The sequence below is a fragment of the Eumetopias jubatus genome, unplaced genomic scaffold (assembly GCF_037043125.1).
Source record: "Eumetopias jubatus isolate StellerSeaLion01/CBP00866 unplaced genomic scaffold, mEumJub1_p1.0 scaffold_2, whole genome shotgun sequence".
Taxonomy (NCBI): Eukaryota; Metazoa; Chordata; class Mammalia; order Carnivora; family Otariidae; genus Eumetopias; species Eumetopias jubatus.
Window position 1 is genome coordinate 126,020,556 of NW_028274808.1, and position 14,172 is coordinate 126,034,727.

Below are 14,172 nucleotides of genomic sequence, written 5' to 3' on the forward strand. Positions count from 1 at the left end.
AAAAAAAAAAAAAGAAAGAAAGAAGAAAGAAAGAAAGAAAGAAAGAAAGAAAGAAAGAAAGAAAGAAAGAAGAAAGAAAAAGAAAGAAAGAAAGAAAGAAAGAAAGAAAGAAAGAAAGAAAGAAAGAAAGAAAGAGAAAATTAATCATCCAGGCAAAGCGAGGACAGATCCAAAGGTCATTTTTTTCTTCACTTAAATACCTCAATAGATACCTTGATTAAACATTGTGTTCATATTTCAAAATTTTTAACTTGTTGGGATTTTAAATGATTAACATTTGTGTGACTTCTAGTGAACCAATTACATTCACCTTCAAAATAAAATCTTTACTAATGTAAAAAGCTTTTCTCTATAAGGAGTTTGAACAGTAAATATTGGCCCAGAATATTTTATTTATTTATTTATTTTAAATAGGCTCCACACTGTGTGGAGCCCAACTAGGGGCTTGAACTCATGACCCTGAGATCAAGTCCTGAGCTGAGATGAAGAGTTGGATGCCTAAACGACTGACCACCTAGGCACCCGTCAGCCCAGAATATTTTAAATTCTTAACATATTGTGCAGCTTTGCAGCTGGAATTTTTTTCAAGGATATGGAGAATTCAATTTTCTGTATTCACCTTAAACAATATTTTTTTTTAATTGAGAAGCAGTGTTATTCTAAGATTTTAGTACAAGGGATAGAATTATTCTTTGACCCTCTTTTCTTAACATTGTTTTGCACCCTATCTCATATGACCTCACTTTCTCTGAGAATTTAGGAGACAACTTAGAATTTGAGGAAGGATTCCACTTAATTTCAATTAAACCATGTTTATTAAGCACTTTACTGAGTACTGGTCAGTATGCTCAGTGTTTCAGGGAGTACAAGCAAACAATATATTTCTTATCATTGACAGTGTCAGTGGCTGATTAGGGTGTGGTTAGATCCACCACAATCTCTGTTATTTACCATCACCTATCCTAATCTAAGGAAAAGCACTGTATCTAATATTTTAAAGTACCTTCTGCACACATGCTATTAAGAGCACTCCACCTCTACCTCATACTCTTAATAAGATTGCCATCTCTAAGGCTCTTCTATCTTGGCTCTTAGTACTCAAGAAACTTAGATCTGGTTAGGGAGAAAAGCAAGTACACACACACACCTCAAAACCTTTGATATGAGGAATGTAATATAGAAAGTGCCTTTCCACCTTTCTCGTTTTCTAACTACCATCTGGATGTCTTTCTTCTGAACCTCCCCTTTGTTCTCTACATCCTTTTAAAACATAACATTCTCGGTAAAATCTATTTTCTTAGAGCTTGTGTGTTAAATCACAATGGTCTATGTTTTGGTCAATTTGTTATTAAAACCTAGAATCTTCCAACCCATGTCAACCTCAAGATTAATAAGCATAATGTTCTACATTTTGATTCCATTCTTTATTCTCTCTCATGGGGTCTTAGATATAACAACTAAGTCATTGCATGTGACTTACAACTTCTCTTTAGTGTCCATAGTATGAACAGTTTTTAAAGATTTTATTTATTTATTTTTCAGAGAGAGAGAGAGAGAGAGAGCACAAGCAGGGGGAGCGGCAGGCAGAGGGAAAAGCAGGCTCCCCATTGAGCCCAACGAGGGACTCAATCCCAGGACCCTGGGATCATGACCTGAGCTAAAGGCAGATGCTTAACCAACTGAGCAACCCAGGCATACCCATAGTATAAACATTTTGAACCACCAGAATGAGTTGACTTCCATCTCTCTCCATGTACTTTCTCTAGTAGTGATTTTATTTTTCTAGAATCACAATGATTATTTTTTAAAGTACTTCTTTTATTTTATTTTTAAGTGAACAAACACACAAATGGTGTGCCTTTCTGTGAATTTTAACATATGTATGAATTCATGTAACCATTTCCACAATCAGGATACAGAATAATTCCATCACAGTCATTATTTTTAATTGTTTCTTTTCTCATTTGGGGGGTCTTGAGAGTTCCTTATATATTCTGTACAAATATACTTTACTGGATATAAGATTTGCAAGCATTTTCTTCCAGATTTTACTTTGTCTTTTCATTCTCTTAACAGTGTCTTTTGCAGGGCAAAAATTTTGATTACTTCCAATTTATCAATTTGTCTTCTCTCATGTGTCATGCTTTTGGTGTTGATTCTATGAATACTTTGCCTGCCTCTAGGTCATGATGATTTTCTACTATGTTTTCTTCTAAAAATTTGATAGTTTTATGTGTTACATTTGTATCTCCAAACCACTTTGAGTTAGTTTTGACATAAGATGCATAGTTTAGGTCAAGGTTCTTCTTTTGTTTTTAACATATGATTGTCCAGTTGTTCTGACATGATTTGTTGAAGAGACTAACTTTTCTCAATTGGATTAACTTTGCATCAATTAACTTTAAATGTGTGGGCCTATTTCTGGGTGCTCTATTCTGCTTCATTGATCGGTAGGCCATCCTTTCACCAAAACCATTTATTTATTTATTTGTTATTTATTTATTAATTTATTGATTAATGTAACATTATAGCAATTCTTAAAATTGGGTAGTGTAAATATTGCAATTTTGTTCTTCTTTTTAAAAATTGTTTTGGCTATCCAGATTCCTTTGACTTTTTATATAGATCTAGAATCAGTTTCTCTATATCTACACAATTTCCTGCTTGGATTTTGACTGGTACTGTGTTAAATCGACATCGATTTGAGGAAATGTGACACATTGACTGTATTGAGTCTTCCGATCCATGAACAGGGTATACCTCTTAATTTATTTAGATTTTCTTTGATTTCTTTAATCAGTGCTTTGAAGTTGTTAGGTTTATTCCTAAATATTTCATTATTTGGAATTATTATGAATGCTATTTTTAGAAAATTTGAGTTTCCAACTGTTCATTGCTAGTATAAACAAATATGATTGCTTTTTGTGTGTTGAACTTGTAACCTACAACCTTGCTAAACTCACATAATATTTCTTAGAACTTTTTTGTTGATTCCATAAAATTTTTTACATGTATAAGCACATCATCTGTAATTGAGACAGATTAATTCTTTTTTTCCAGTTTGTTGTCTTGCCTTATAGTATTGGCTAGGATTTCTGGTATGATACTGAATTGAGTGATGAGCATGAGCAGCTGTGCCTTACTCTCTATCTCATGGAGAAAGCGTTAATCATTTCACCATGAAGCATGATGTTAGCTATAGGTATTTTGTGGATGCCTTTTATCAGGTTAAGGAAGTTTCTCCTCTATTCCTAGTTTACTGTGTATTTTTTATTATAAAGAGAAGTTGAATTTTGTCAAATGCTCTTTCTGCTTCATGATATGATCATATGGGTTTTCTTCTACTACCTGTTAATATGGTGAATTACATTTGTTGATTTTCAAATATTGAATGAGGTTTGAATTCCCAGGACAAAATTCTCTTGGTTATTGTGTATTATTCTTTGTAAATATTTATGGGCTTGATATGTTAACATGTTGTTGATTATTTTGCTGTCTATATTCATGAAAGATATTAGTCTGTAGTTTTATTTTCTAGTACTGTCTGGTTTTGGCATCAGGGTAATGCTGGATATGATCTATTTTGATGACTATTCCTTGTGTATTTGAGAAAAATATTTAATCTACTTTTGTTGGGTTGGACATTCCATAAACGTTAATTAGATCCAATTGGTTAATAGTGCTGTTCAATACTACTATTCTTACTATTGTATTATTTGTTCTTTAATTATTGAGGATGGAATGGTGAAGTTTGTGTTATTGCAGATTTGTATATTTTTCCTTTCAGTTTCATCAGTTTTAACTTTATATGTTTTGAAGGTCAGGATTTTTAAAATGTCTTCCTGTAAATTTACTTTTATTATGATCATGTAATGTCACTCTTAATCCCTAGTAATTTTCCTTGCTTTATAGTAGACTGTGCCTGATACTAATATAGCCACTCAAGCTTTCTTTTGATTAGTGTTTGCATGGTGTAGCTTCGTCCATTCTTGCATATTTAACCTCCTAATATCATAATATTTAAGATAGGTTCTTATAGACAGTATATAGTTGAACCTTTTATTTTATTTTTTATAGTTGAACCTTTTAAAGAATCATTCTGACAAACTTTTTTAGTTGTTCTTTTTGAACTATTTATATTTAATAAAATTATTGATATGTTTGGTATTTGGTCCATCATTTTATTATCTGTTTTCTTTCTACTACCTCTGTATTTTCTTCATCTGTTTCCCCTTTACTGTTTTCGTTGGATTATTTGAATATTTTTTATTACCCCAATTTAGCTATTTAGTTTTAACCGTTTCTTTGTATAGCTTTTTTTAGTGGTTGCTGTAAAAATTATAACATAATTAGAATTATATTACTGTATGCTTAGAATTAATATTTCACCAATTCAAGAAGAATGTAGAAAACTCCTAAAGGTTCCTTTACTTCTCTCATTCATTGTTGTAGTTGTCAAATGTATCACTTCTACATACATTGAAAATCCAATCAAGACAATGTTTTTTGAAAGCAATAATTTTTGCTTTTGACAGGCATACATATTTGAAAGAACTTAGAGAAGAACAATCTATTATATTTATCCAGCTTATACTTTTTCTGTTATTCTTCATTCTTAAAGTTTCAGATTTCCCTCTTACATCATTTTCCTTCTGAGAAACTTCCTTTGGCATTTTTTAGAGCAAGTCTGTGGTGATAAATTCTATTATTTTTTCTTCATCTTAAAATGTGTTTATTTTTCTTTTATTCCTAAAAAAATATTTTCACTAGATACAGAATTCTGGATTGATAGTTATTTTCCTTCTGCACTTTGAGGATTCAACATCTTTCTGACTTCCATGGCTTCTGATGACAAACCCAGTCATGCAAATCTTTGTTACCCTAGAGGAGATACATTGTTTTTCTTTGGTTGCTTCCAAGCCTTTTTCTTTGTCTTATTGTTCAGCATTTTGATTATGATGCATCTGGGTATTGAATTCTTTTAAAATTACCATGTTTGGAGTTTATTGAGCTTCTAGAATCTGTACCTTTATGTCTTTAGTCAAATCTAGGAAGTTCTCACGCATCATTTCTTCAAATTTTTGTGCTCCATGCTCTTTCTCATTTCCTTTTGGGACTCTGATGACACAAAACTTAGACCTTTCAGCATTGTTTTATGGGCCCCAAGGCTTTGTTCACTTTTTTACAAACTTTTTTTTGGTCTCTGTTGTTTAAGATAATTTTTATTGATCTATTTTTTTAAGTTTATTGACTTTATTCTGTCATCTTGATTCTGCTGTTAGCCTGTCAAGTGAATATTTTTTAGGTTATTCAGTATTTGAATTCCATAATTGCATTTTGATTTTCTTTATGTCTTGCATTTCTTTGCTGAGATTTCTCATTCATTTTAAGAATGTTCTCTCTTACTTCTTGAAACATGGTTATAATAGCTTCTTTGCAGTATTCATTAGTTAATTCCAACATCTGTATCATCGGAGCATTCTGTTGACTGTCTTTTCCCTTGTGAGTTGATATTTTTCTGATTCTTTATATGGCAAGTAATTTTTAATTGTATCCAGAGTTGAATAATAGGTTAATTCTGGGTTTTGCTTAAATCTTAAGAAGAAAGTTGTTTGTTTCAATAGGCAATCGACCAGTTTAGGTGGAGGCTTCAAGTTCTGATTTGTTCCATGTGGTCCGTGGTCCAAATGTCATTTATTTTTCCAAGCATTTATAGTACTATTAAGTTCAGTACCATGGGAATGCCATCCAGTGGCCAGCCGGGACCTAGGCAATGGTCTACCTTGTAACTCAGTTGTCAAAGCCTGTGGTATGCTATTTAGAGTCAAATTTATGCATGCATAGCTCTTAGGCCAGCTCAGGAGTACATGCACAACTCTGTGGGTTTGATTTCCTGATTTTACTCTTCATCATGATTTCCCCCAACACCTTATGGCTTTCATGGGCCTTCCTTCCTGATTCTTTGTACAGAAAACTAGGGCTTTAGCTTCCTTTGTCTTCCATATTCATGTCCTGCTTTTGTCTGCATATACTGCCAAGCAACGGGAGGACAGAGAAAATGAAAAAACAATGGGGATTCGCTCCACTCTTGGGTCTCTCAATATAGAGAGGGATTCTCTTCCGTCAGAGTTTTAGGTGCCTCCCTGGCCACCATCACTGTCTGAGGGCTATGGCAAAAAAGACATGTTTTATTTTTTTTAACTCAGATATCTCAGTGGACATCTAAGGACCTGTAGGTTAAGAAAATTGATATGACTTACAGTAAAGTCAAATGTCAAGCATCATTTTAGGAAGCTCTGGATCAATGTCTTCTATAACTCCAATGAAATATATCCATATCACTTAATTTAATGACCTCTAAGGAAGTTCACTTTAAAAGAGTTTACTGATTTTAGCTTAATTCATGCTAGCCCTAATTCACAGAAACCCACAGTAGACTTTTATAAAGAATGCTTTTCACCTGTAGAGCACTTTGCCATTTGTAATTCCCCCCCCATAAACTATGGTGATAGTTAATGCTATACTCCAAATAGTTCCAGTTCTCTTGTATGGTAGGTTTATACTTTCTGATTGCTCTGTGATTGGATGGGGCCTTGTGAATAGTTCTGGCCAGTGAATTATGAGTAGAAGTAATATGTGTCAGTTCAAAGAACATGATATGATTGCCTCCAGACCCTGCTTTTCCTCAGCATCTGGTTTCTAGAATGTTTGAGATGATGGCTACTGTGTCATTCTGGGTCCCTAAGTGATCACAAACTAAGCCTTAGCTGACCTGTTACAGTTTTATACCATAAATCAGAAATAAACTTTTGTTGTTTAGGTCACTGAGATTTTGGCTTTGTTTGTTACCACAGCATAATCTGGCTTAACCTGACTGACATGTATATTAGCTTACATGATTCTTATGTGTTAAGAATTTATATATATATATATATATATATATATATGTAAAATCATATATATGATCTGATTCTCACAACAACCTCTGAGCTAGGAATCTCATGCTTAATTTTCTTTCTTCTTTAATAGATAAGGATACTGAGGCTCAGACAGGTGAATACTTTGCCCTAGGTATACAGAATAAGTGAAAAAAACTAGAAATAAAACTTAGACTTATTGACTTCACATCTACTCCTCTTTTAAGATATAACTCTAAACAGAATTTTCTACTTCTAATTCTTGACAGAAGCATTTTCAGAATTGAGTATTACGTATCATAATTCATATTTAAAAGTATCATGATTCACCACAGTATTTCAAGTTTTTCCACATCGGTGATAATTTGCCTTGGTCTTTTAATTGATCAAAGTAGCCATGAGATCGAGAATACAGGAAGGTGATAAACATAACTTTTTAAAGCACATACTTTGACCTAAAGACTATGTTTGCATAAACATTTAAAATCGTGCTTATTCACACAAAGTAGAGCCTTGATAACACTAACATTATATTCATAATATATCCTCATGATTGTCTCATGTTGTGAAACTCATTCTCTTGAATGGGGAAAATACCTCCTTCAGGAAAATATACCTCAAGGTGCTTCTCAACATAAGGAAAGCAAAATTGTTTACCCTGAAATAAGCTGTTTAAAAAACATCATCAACAACAAAAACCTTACCTACTATCTAGGATTTGGTGTATGAACAGAACTGAAAAAGTTTTCAGACTTGAACTTTTCAGTAATCCTTATTTCTGAAAACCTACACCCTGTAAAACTATTCTGGAGCAATTAACCACACAATGAGCCTGCGAGACAGCAGATGCTAAGTTCCCCTTTCCCCCCTTTTTACCTCCTCAGTCAAACATATTTGTTGAGTACATATTTATCTACTTAAAAAAAAAGAATAATAAGAAGAAAACACCCTGTTACCTCCCTGCTAAAAGGAAGTAAGCAGGACTTCTCCTCATAGGTTATAAAAATATTAACAGTAGATAATGGGCCTGTATAAGATACTGGTGGGAAATGAGTTAATAATCACAGGATCGAACTGCAGGGAGCTTCAGATGCTGCCTAAAACCAGAATGGCAATGAATACTGTTTTTGTTAATAACTAGCTGGTGACAGAAAGCTCTTTCAACCTTGCTTTACTGGAATTGGAAAACACAATGCCAGAGAGGTATACAGTAATAAGATATACCTATCTTATTTATATCCATGAATTAATTTTTCACAAATATAAGACAGAAGTTAAGTATTCTCTGTGTGAGAAAAAAAGGCCAGCTCACTGAAGTTTTCTCAATTAAAATGTGATTAGCAGTAATTAGAACTATTGGAAGATAAAACCCTTTTTTAAATGCTGCAAGAAAGTAAACAGACTTAACCAAACAGTATTACCTAATTTAACTTAATATCAGGAGAATTTTCTCCTTTAAAAATGTTACCGAAGTTCCATATTCTTATAAGCCTTGGGTGTCAGAACTTTTCAGGAACCTAAGAGGTTTACATATAGCCTATGAAGATCAAAGTGATTAAAGCACCGGAATCAGAGTTCTTTTAGGAAGAGCTAAGGGTGTTTTATAACAATGGCCATCTATATCTACATTTCCTTAGAAATTAAACAAATCAAGTACACTCTGAAAATAACAGTTCTATCCTTCTCCTGAAGCATAAATCTTTACTGCCCATCTGTATAAGCCAAACTGAAAGGATAGGATGCCTCATTTTCTGTAATAATTAACCCCTTATTTGCCAGCTGTCCCAGTAACACCTCTGGACTCCAGCAGACATTAGGCAACCCCAAGTCCTACAGGTGCAAATCCCTCCTGCAAGTTGGCAGTAACAGCCTCTCCCTCCCTCCTCCTTCTCTCTCCCTCCCTCCTTCTCCTTCTCTCCCTGTCCCCCCCCCCCATTTCTAGAAGTATTATTCTTTTAACCAGGTGTCCTATCCATTCGTGGCTTTTAACTTACGTCGCAAAGGTTGAAATAATTGGAAGCTTCTGCTGTCTGGGAAACATACAACCATCGGTTAGAGATGAAACTAGTTTACTGTTGAAACATTCAGGAGGACCCAGTGAAAGGATCAGTTACTTTTAAACTTCAGGACACAGTTCTGAATGGTTCATTTCATTTCCTCTATTGTTCCTTGTAAATGTCCTGCAAACCAGGTTACAAACCTGATGGGCCAAAATTATTCCCCTTGAAGACAGCCTCTTTGGGAGAATTTCATTTACTGCCTAGATGAAAATAAACTGAAAAGGGTACATGATGAAAAGAAACATAAAGAATGAAGGATTGATTTTAGAGAGAAAGTATCCTGAAGTTTAGTACTCAGTGGCTATTTGGTGTTGAAAGCAGAAACCCCTCGGGTCGCAGTCAAGGTTTATTTGAAAAAGGTATTCCTCCAAGCGCAGCCAGTTCTGCAGACTGTAGGAGGGATCCTTCTGAGCAAAGACGTGTGGATGAGCCCTGATGCTAACGATAATGCAAGTATTAAATGAGGGTTACTATAGCAAGATGCCTGCCTGGGGAAGAATTCTGACCGAAAAAGAAATAGAGATCTCTGACTCTTGATCAAACAGATGGGCTGATGCTGAGCTGCATCAGTGATCCCGAGTTGATTAACCGAGATTAGGAGGCTAAAGTCGACAGCGCAGCCACCGAAACGCTGCCGGGTAGTTTTGTCGGGAGAGAGAGGGGAGGGGGAAAAAAGAATAAGGGAGAAAAAAACCCTTCGGTTCGCTCTGACAGGAGATCCGGTGTGCGCAGCACTCCGCCTCCCACCCGCATCCCCGGCCTCCGCTCCACTCCCCGCCAGGGTTAAGGGGCCGCGCCCGCCGTTGCTCTTATAGGAGATGCTGCAGGTTTTTTGATCTTTCCAAGACATTAATTTGCACCAGCACCTGCCCGGGCCCCTGGGAGGAAGTGGTGCTGCCTTGCTCGCCACGCAGTGAAGTGGCCTTTTAGGTCTTGCCCTGACGGGGGGAGGAGGCGAGAGGCGAATAGGGAAGAAAGAGAAGAGGAATGGAGACAGAGGAGGTTAGAGTGATGTTGGTGAAAGAGGAAAGACGCGAAATAAAGTTGACGCTAAGGAGGATAAATACTGGGAAACCAAGATCAAGGGCAAGAATAAAGGGGGAAGGAGCCAAGAGATGTCATTAGGACAGGGGGGAAATGATAGGGACGTGGAAGCTGAAGGAAGAGAGTAAGAAGCAGGTGAGAGCTCTTAAAAAGGAAGGGACGATGGTGCGCAGAAGGGAATAATGCCCCAGAAAACGCAGGTAGGGAGAAAAGAGGGAAAAAGGCTGCAATCGACCCTCTGCCTTCCAGGGATGATGGTATGTTGTGACCTGAACAGACAAGAGTCCTCAGGTCTGGGGTCAGCACCGCTGAAAGCAGCTTCCTGACACTGGCTTAAGGGCATTTATTGGTCCAGATAAATCCTGGAAGGTCATGTTTGGGGGTCTTGGAGCTTGATACAAAAGTGAGTAAGACCTTGCCCTGATTCTAGGGGTTCAGAGAAAAGTACTTCCAGACATAGTTACCAAGTCACTTGTTAGGATCGTTGGAGCACAGAGGAGGGAGCATTTACCTCTGCCTAAGTTCAGGGCTTAGGAAAACAGCTAAGGTACTGGAAGAATCTGCGGCAAAGGCCTTGTAGGAGTTTTCAAGACAGAGGGAAAGGTCCTGGTGTTGGCTGCAAAGAGTCTAACTTAAGGAGAAGGTAAGACAAGGAATTCTGTGGCCAGGCAGAGCCCACAGAAGTCTGGTGGACCTTGATTCTCACTTGTCTCTTCCATGGGCAGAAGCTGCCGGCTATTGGGACACTGACAAAGTCAAATTAGGTAGGGTTTCAGCAATTCCAGTGGAGCATGTAGATCTTTGTATAAAGTCCTATGAGAAAATAAAAAGGTGAATCTTCACCAGGCCTTGGAGGATGGCGGAGGTGAAGTTCCAGAAGAAGGTGAACTCAGAAGGGAAAGCAGAGTTTTGAGGACAACCCTTAGTTAACAAGATGAATTATTTTTTTCTTTATTTCCAGGAGTGTGAGGATAGGGAGGGGTCCACCAAGGGAGACATACATATAAAGCGCCTGGCACGTGGCAAAGTGTGCTCCAGAGACTCTCCCAAAGGGATCCTACTGAATTACTCCTCCCATTCTGTAGCTCCAGAGAAGCACTGGGCTCCCTCTTTGGCTGACTGACCATGCCTCCATGCCCCCAAGCCCCTCTGGTCCCTGGACATATGAGAAAACATTGAAACAAAGCCAGTGCCCTTGGTCTGGGTAGATCACACCTCTTTTTGTTGAGAGCAAAAGGAACATGGTAGAGGAATAAGAAGAGACACACTGAACAAAATAGTGGAAAGTAGCCTCCTAGCCTACAATAAACTTTTGGGTCATTTTCAGAGTAAAGCTTTGCACTCCCTTTCTGGAAATAGGAGCCATATAGATGGTCCACAATAGTGGGGGGGGGCGGAGTTTGGCCAGGTGGGTCGTGTAGTACCACAATGCAGGACATGTTAAGAAACAGCCTGGGCTTAGGTCTTTGCAAAAAGGGCTCTTAACTAAATCTATAGGAGCTGTCCTGGTATGCAGGTGGGGAGAAGGAGCATGGGGAATACATAGCCTGTGGTGATATATCTAGGCATCAGGGCAAGAACAAAGTTTACCCCTTGGTCCCAAAATGTAGCCTACTTTAATGGGCCTAGAGGGTATTATGCTAAGCAAAATGAATCAGACAGAGAAAGACAAATGCCATTTGATTTCACTTATATGTGGAATCTAAAACACAAAACAAACAAACAAACAATAAGCAGAATCAGACCTATAAATACAGAGAACAAACTGATGGTTTCCAGAGGGAATGGGGGTCGGGGTGATGGGCAAAATGGGCTTCCAGTTATGGAATGAATAAATCACAGGGAATAAAAGATACAGCATAGGGGATACAATCAAAAGTATTGTAAAAGTCTTATATGGTGACAGATGGTAGCTACACTTGTGGTGAGCACAGCATAACTTTTAGAATTGTTGAATCACTATACTCTACACCTGAAACTAATGTAACATTATGTGTCAACTATACTCAAATAAATAAAATGTGGCCTATGTAACTGCTTGCAAACTTTCCTAGTTTGATTAGAAATATACTCTGCTTTTCAAATAGGGACTCCCCGCTTCACTCGTTGGGGGCTTGAAAGCATCTAAGTTACAAGTAAAACAGAAGAGATTGCCTTAAATCAATGAATAGAAGTGTTATAAAATGGAGTACTGACTCATGGTAGGCCAAGTACAGAACTTTTCAAAACAGATATTTTTCAGACATTGAACTACTCAGATAGTGGTAAATGTTTACTTGGAGGAAGATTTAAGGGGGGGAAAAAGGCAATAGCTCAGATGACCAAGGGAATAAAAAATGTATGTTATCACTGAATGAATGAATCCACAGCTATAAATGTAGCAGGTTAATTTACTTCTCCCTCAGAAAGAAACAATAAAATTTGTAGACCAGTTTCCTTAACATCCTTACAAACATAGATAGGATAACAATTCTGGGAAATGACCCCCTTTCAGGCCATTACTCTTCAGGACACAGTTGCATATAACATTCTAAAATTTAGCCTCATTCCCTAACCTACATGAGCTATTTAGTATATGGATGGATTGTTTTTTAGATGAGAGCAGAAATGAATTTCTACATAGAGTAAGAGACACTCATGTCCAGTATTAGTTGAATCAGACAGCAAAGCTGGCATTCTAAATGAAAATTATTCTCACTAGTTTTCTTGTAAACCTATCCTCTGGAAATGGAGCTTGATCCATGGCCATCTTCAGAGAATTATTCCTCTCTCTGGGGCAAATGTCACATGAAAGAGTTCAGGAATCTCTATCACCCACAGGTCTGACCAAGAATAAGAGGAGCGAGTGTGGGGCGTCTGGGTGGCTCAGTCCTTAAGGGTCTGCCTTTGGCTCAGGCTATGATCTCAGGGTCCTGGGATCGAGCCCCACATCAGGCTCCCTACTCAGCGGGAAACCTGCTTCTTCCTCTGCCTCTCCCCCTGCTCGTGTTCCCTCTCTCTCTCTCTGTCAAATAAATAAATAAAATCTTAAAAAAAAAAAAAAGGTGGGTGTAAGATGATTGGTGAAAATACGCACCTGAGGCAGGTGAAGTGTAGTGGGAAGAACGCTGACCTCAGACTCAGAGCAGACCTGGGTTTCTGTGGCCATTGTTTCTGCAGTACCAAAGCTGCATTACTTTGGCAGGCCATTTAACCTCTCCCAGAGTGTCAGTTTCCTCAGTATGAAATTATAACAACACTCTCAACACTTCATAAGACTCTCCTCCGAGTTCCAAAGGAAGAGATCTGGACTGAGGTTGACTTGAAGATTAGCACTGAGGACTTCAAACCTCTTGGAATCTCTACTATTTTTGAGAGAAACAATGAAGACTATGAACAGGGTCTCCTTGGAACTAGGGATAGAATAATTTGATGGCAAACATAGGACCTCAAGGCTGGTGGGCTCATTTGTAGTGCCACTCTGCCATCACTAACTACAAATTGCTCATTCACTGATGAAGAGAATGGACAGATGGGGGGGTATGAATGAGAGATGGTGGGGCAAGAGTTTGGAAAGAATCAAAAAATTAGTCACCAAAGGAAGTCATGCTGCTTCATGAGATTATTGACCTCTAAATCATCAAATTGGCACAAATCAACTGGCATAAATCAACACAAGGGAGCAACTACTCCTTCAGTCAGGTTATAGGTGGCTGACTTTTCTTTTGAAGTCCATGGCCCTGTAAAGGCTTCATGCTGGAGTTATTACAGTGATGTGACTTAGCTTACCTACCTTAAACCAGGGGCATCCTGACAACCTGATTCTGTCCTCTGTTCTCTTAGAATTCGTGTAGCAAGAGAAGATTCCTGTTCCCTACTTTTCTCAAGTACTCATTGGTTATGATTTGGCTTCTCTAACTGAGCCAGGGAGTGAAAGTCTTGGGACCTCAATGCTGCTCTTCTGCCTTCAAAGCTAGCTGGTATCACCTTAGAGTTGAGACACTTCAGGCCTGAAGCATATTGTCCCAGACACCCATCATAACCTGAAAGCAACCAAGTCAAGTTCATGCGATCCAAGAAGCTAAGTTGCCTGCTGCTCTCTTCTTGGAAAAATGACTGAATATTATAAGAGAAGGCAAAAGGGGATTACAGATATCTCCTGCTTTTCAAGA